We start from the raw sequence: 5,657 nt of genomic DNA on the forward strand, positions 1-5,657 counted from the left end.
CCTGTTCCGCTTGTCTCATCTCTCGGTGTGTCCGCAGCGCTGCAGGAGGTGTGGCCCTCGTGCAGGGAGCTGTGTCCCTCTCCAGAGGCACCAGGAACGCTGCTCTCCTGGCCTGGGGACAGAGTGGCTTCGCTGGAAAAGGCATGGAGCACGTGTGTCCTGGCTGAGGGGTGACAGCTACAGGGGAGGGGGAGAGATTGGTGTGCAGGGCTGTGAGCCTCCCTCAACTCTTGGCACTTATCCACAGGGTGTTGGTGTCTGGAATGCTGGGAAGGCAGGGTGTGACTCTGGATAACACCTGTGGCATTGTCAAACCTGGAGTGCAAGCTGGTGGCTGGGTTTGTGTCAGCCTGGCCTTTACTGACCTGTTGTAACGTGCAGGCTGTGCTCCTGCTGGACCCTCAGCAAACACCTCAGTGGGGGAGTTTCACAGTTTATCACAGAATATTCTCAGTTGGAAGGGACCCCCAAGGATCACTGAGTCCAACTCTTAAGTGAATGGCCCATGCAGGGATGAAACCTTGTCATTATTAGCACCATGCTCTGACCAACTGAGCTACTCTTAGGGTTGCCCTCCCTTGTTTTTCCATGGGGTCACAGAAAGACAAGGGAGGAGCTTTGGGGGGATTCTCTTTACCTGCTTTGCAATGGAGCCTCCCAAGAATGATTTTTTGAGACAGATCTGGTTGGCTTTGGGCATTGGAAGTTGCTGAAAAAGATCAGAGGCCTGTATGGGGGGAGAGAGAAAGGAGCAGTGACAACTGAGAGAGCTGAGGGGGATGGTTTCCCTTTCTGGTGGAGCAGAAGTCACATCCACGAGGTGACAGGACATTAATAAGCCATACATGCATTGAAATAGTCCTGAGTCTGTAACAGCTGCAGCTTGGATGATCCATTAACACATCTGCTCCTGTTGGGATGAGTCTCACTTGCAGTGAAGTGCTCAGGCAGTTCAGACTTTTTTTGCTGTTGGCACGACCACAGTTGTGTAGTAAAAGCAAGTCTGGTGATGTTTGAGCAGGGAGGATGTGCTCTGTCCCTTGTGTGGGATGGCCACACGTTTGGGAGGGTTGTACTGTGAACTAGATGAAGGAGCCTTTTTTTTTTTCCTAGCATTTAACTGAAAACCTGACCCAGCTTAGCTATTTTTGGGACTAGAAACCTGCTCCTTTGAAGCTGTACATTGTCTATGTTCCAGTGTCAAACAGCACAGGAGGCCACGGGCTCTGGATGTTGCCTTTCTAGGAACATTGAGCTTGTCATGTCATCAACCTCTTGCATCCCTGTCCAGTTTTTAAACTTTCATTTAGTATTTTAAGTTGCCTGTTTCCCTTTGCATGGCTTTCTTTGTGCTGCGGATTCTATAGATTGTTCATGGGATTCCCTTTTTTCTTTACATGTGCTAAGGAAATGTGTTTTATTAAAAAGTACTGAGCTGCTTAGATCCCCCCAGCTCTGGCAGCAGAGCTGGAACACTGTGCCTGGATACATCCTTGAGCTCATCAGTGCCCATCCACTGCATGGAGTGACCCAGAGGAGGAACATGATCCCATGTATTTTGGAACCACTCCTAGTTCAGTGCTGAGTTGGCTTAAAACATTCCCATGGCTCAAAGCCCAACCTCCCTGGACCTGCAGATTGGGATGGAGCTGATCCTGGGCAGTACTGGAGACCTGATTACTGTGCTTGAAACACCAGCTTGTCCTTCAGCAGGACAAGCAGGGAGGATGTGCATTTCTGTGCATTCTGCTGCATTTCTGTCACAGCTTTTTGGCAAGGCAAGAGGGGTTTTTTTTTAAAAAATATTTTTAGTTATTATCATGCTTTCCCAATACTTCCAAGTAAGCTGCATCCTGAAATGTCCTTGGACTCTTCTGTTCAGTCTGCATCCATCAACTGATGTAGCAAAACCAGCAGGGCTGAGTTGGAAATGATCTTGTGTCCCTGGTGTGCTCAGCAAACTGTTCCCTGTCCTGGGCCTGTGACTTTCCTGGTGGTTTTCCTGGCTGCAGACAGCAATGCCTGGCTGCATTTTTGGATGGTCTCAGTCATCTTCAGCAGCAAAACAGCTCTAGACCTGTTCTTGTTCCCAGCTCTGCTGTACAGGAGAAGATCAGGAGCCTAAAGGAAGGATAATGGGAAACTTTTCCCAGTTAAAGGTGGATTTTCTTTGTGCACTGAGCAGCAAATGCTGGGGAGAGCAAGGCAGGAGACCTGGGCATGTGGGAGGTGCAGAAGAAAGCTGCTCCAATGAGTTAAAATTATAAAACCAGGACAACAAACCACTTCTGAATGTGCTCAGTGCTCCCACTCCAGGTGGAGGAGCCCTTGGGTCAGGCTCCAGGCATGTCCAGGCAGAGCTTGGAAGTCACCTCCTGGGACAATAAAAGCCCGAAGGTGTGTCTGAGTGGAAGGAAGGCTGTCCTTGATAAATACAGAACCTTGGAGCAATCTTCTCATCCACTCAGCACTGGGGAAGCCTCCCTCCCTCTCCTGCAGGTAGCTGGAATGGAGCTTCATTCCCTGCTGCCTTCCATTCCTGGGCTCTTTGGGGAGGCTTGGAGCAAGTCCGTGCTCAGAGCTGGAAATCTCAGTGGGTTGGGTTTGGCAGAAGCAGTTTCCAACAGGGAAGGCACAGGGACAAGAGCACTGAGGGTGCCTGATGGAAGGTTAAAAGCAGGACAAATCCTGCTCCCTAGCTTTTGGGAAGCATGGAGGCCAGCCCCTGTGTGAGTGACCCTGTGCTCAGAGACTCCAGGAGGGATCCCTGCAGCTGCCCCTGCCCTCCCCTGGAAGTGTGTGTGACTAGATCTGTGCTAACACTGCCTGTACTCTTGTATCGTGTTGCAATTTGATCATTAAATAATTCCCTCAAAATCACTGTGGCTTAATGGCTTTTTTTTCTTTTTAACCCATTTATTTTGGCTCGTGCTGCTTCCTTTCCTCTTGTGGCTGCTCTCTCCCTTCTCCCTGATGCTCCAGTCCTGTGCTGTCCCTCTCTCAACCATCTCCAGTCACCTTCATCTTGGCTCTTTTAGCTCCCTACAAAGCCTGGCTTGCTCTGGCCACGGGCAGGGCTTTGTGGGTGACCTGGAGTGGCCTTGGTGGTCAATGTGCCTGCATCTTCATGCAGAAATATGTATGCTCTCACCAAACCCACACTGTCCCCTTCCTTCTTGGAACTCGTGACTTAAAAGCAGGTTTGCTGGTGCTTTGATTTCCACATGAGCTGCTTCCAGCACCTCAGTCCCTGATCCAGAGGGTTCACTGCTGTGTGAATCTGGGATCAGGCTCTGGAGCGAGAGCACAAGGTGTTTGTGGTGCTGGAGAGAGCCAGAGCTGTCTTGGCTCTTCAGGAGTTCCCACAACTCATGGCTTACTCTTCCTCTGATCTGGCACCCACAGGATCTGTTTTATTGTTTCTGCCTCTCATTGTCTCCCCTGCTCCTGCCCTGGGTGAGAATGTTTAGTTTTTATTGTTTACAGTCAGGTGAAACCATCTCGGTGCGAGTGGGAGCTGGATATATTTACCATTCTTGTCTTTTCACGAGCAAAGCCATTTGTTGCTCAGCTCTAAATGTTTCTTTGGGTTGAAAGAGCACGTTGTGGGATGTAGATAAAAGTTTGCATTTTGAATAACCGGTGAACTCCTGTTCATTCCCTCCCTGGAAGTGTCCAAGGCCAGGTTGGATGGGGTTTGGAACAACCTGGGGTAGTGGAAGGTGTCCCTGCTCATGGCCAGGGGTGGAACTGGATAAGCTTTAAGGTCCCTTTTAGTCCAAACCAGTCTGATTCTGTGAACTTGGATGACTGGGAATGGCATCCGTGGTTAGAGCTGGTATCAAACCAGAACTGCTGCTGAACTTCTACCCTGGTGTGTGATGACTGGGAGAGAAACTTGTTCTTAGCTGATGGTAAACACAGAGGGAGCAGCTTCCAAAGCCTGATGGGATCAGTCTGTGCCCTGGTGCCCTGCCTGGACATGAGCACCTGCTTTGCTTCTCCTCCTTTGGGGTCTTGTCAGGAGTGAATTTAATCTGCACAGGCTGAACATTTTTTAGAGCTTTTTTCTTGCTGGTCTTTGACATGGTTTTTTTTCAAAAGACAACCTAATCTTGGGGTTATATGAGTGCTGTATTTTTGGTTGAGAGGGGATGGTTTGGGCGTTCTTTTTGTTTGTTTGTTTGTTTGTTTTTTAAATACTGACTTATGTGGCATTCACCATACATTGGTACTGATAAGAAGCCCAAACAGCCCCTGTGTCCTCTCAGGGGTGGAGAGAGTGTAAAGCACCATGTCAGAGTTGTTTTCCAAGTCCCTCTGATAGACGATGGGTGTCCTGAAGCCACAAACACCATACCTTGAACTTCCCTGTGTCCAGCTGAAGCAGCTTGGTCTGATGCAGCAAAGATGGAGACGGAGCAACCCTGCAGAAGTTTCTGACCTTCCTTAAACAAAACTGGTGGTTTGTGTCTAAACCCTCTCCTTGCTCCCTCTTGAGCACCCTCAGCAGTTGTGCTGCTTGGGAGCTTTGGTTCTCTGCCTTGTGGCTTCTCCTGAGCCAGTGTTTAGCAAGTTTTGTTAAAACCCCTCCCATACAGCCTGGGATGGTGATGATTTTTCTGCCTCTCGACCCAGAGCTCTGCGAGTTGCTGCAGTGCTGCTGTCAGGCTTTTTGGGAGGTCTGTGTGCGTGGCTGGTTCAGCTGGATCAGGAATTCTGCAGGCTGGCAAGCAAATGGAATCGTTTGGATTGGAAAAGTCCTGTAAGATCATCGAGCCTGACCATTCCCCCAACACTGCCAAGGCCACCACTAACCCATGTCCCCAAGTGCCACATCCACACGGCTTTTAAGTCCCTCCAGGGAAGGGGGCTCCACCACTGCCCTGGGCAGCTGTGCCATGGCTGGACAGCCCTTTCCATGGTGAAATTTTCAATAATATCCAACCTAAACCTCCCCTGGTGCAACTTGAGGCTGTTTCTTCTTGTCCTGTCTCTTGTTCCCTGGGAGCAGAGCCTGACCCCCACCTGGTTCAAACCTCCTGTCAGGGAGTTGCAGAGAGCAGAGGAATAACTGGGTGTCACCAGAGCTTCCAGGAAAGCATCACTGTGCTTACAGCTTGGCCTTGGCTGTTGCCTGGTCAAGAAACCCCACTCACAAATGCCATGTTTGCCTCTGGAAGGCATCCACTAGGAGAGGCAACCTCCTTGACAAGAGGCTTGTTGGAAAGGCTTCCCCACATCCAGAGACGAGGGGGTCGTGTCTGCTCACCTGTGCAGCTGGAGGAAGGATGTTCTGAGATCTGGTTAACCCTGTGTGTGGCTTCCCTGATTTGTCCCCCTCTTTTTTTACCCCCCCTTCCCTGACACTGTGAGATTTCCAGGATAGCAAAGGGAATTGAGCAGAGCAGTTGGTGAGGATGCACGAGCAGGGACAGTGAGGTGACAGCAGCTCCTGGAGGTACCTGTGCTGTTTGCTGTCACTGAGCAGGTGCCTGTGGGGGCTCACCTGCAGGGATCAAGGTGTGTGTGCAGGTCCAGGTGAGCTGTCAGTGTGAATCCTGCCAAGTCAGTGATGGGATTTTGACCCTGCTGGACTTACTTCTTGTATAAAGCTCCGTGTGAGATTTTTCCTGTTGTAACCCTAAATACCAACA

This window comes from Pipra filicauda, unplaced genomic scaffold, assembly GCF_003945595.2.
Source record: "Pipra filicauda isolate LSUMZ 115617 unplaced genomic scaffold, ASM394559v2 scaffold3_size10097308_pilon, whole genome shotgun sequence".
Classification (NCBI taxonomy): Eukaryota; Metazoa; Chordata; class Aves; order Passeriformes; family Pipridae; genus Pipra; species Pipra filicauda.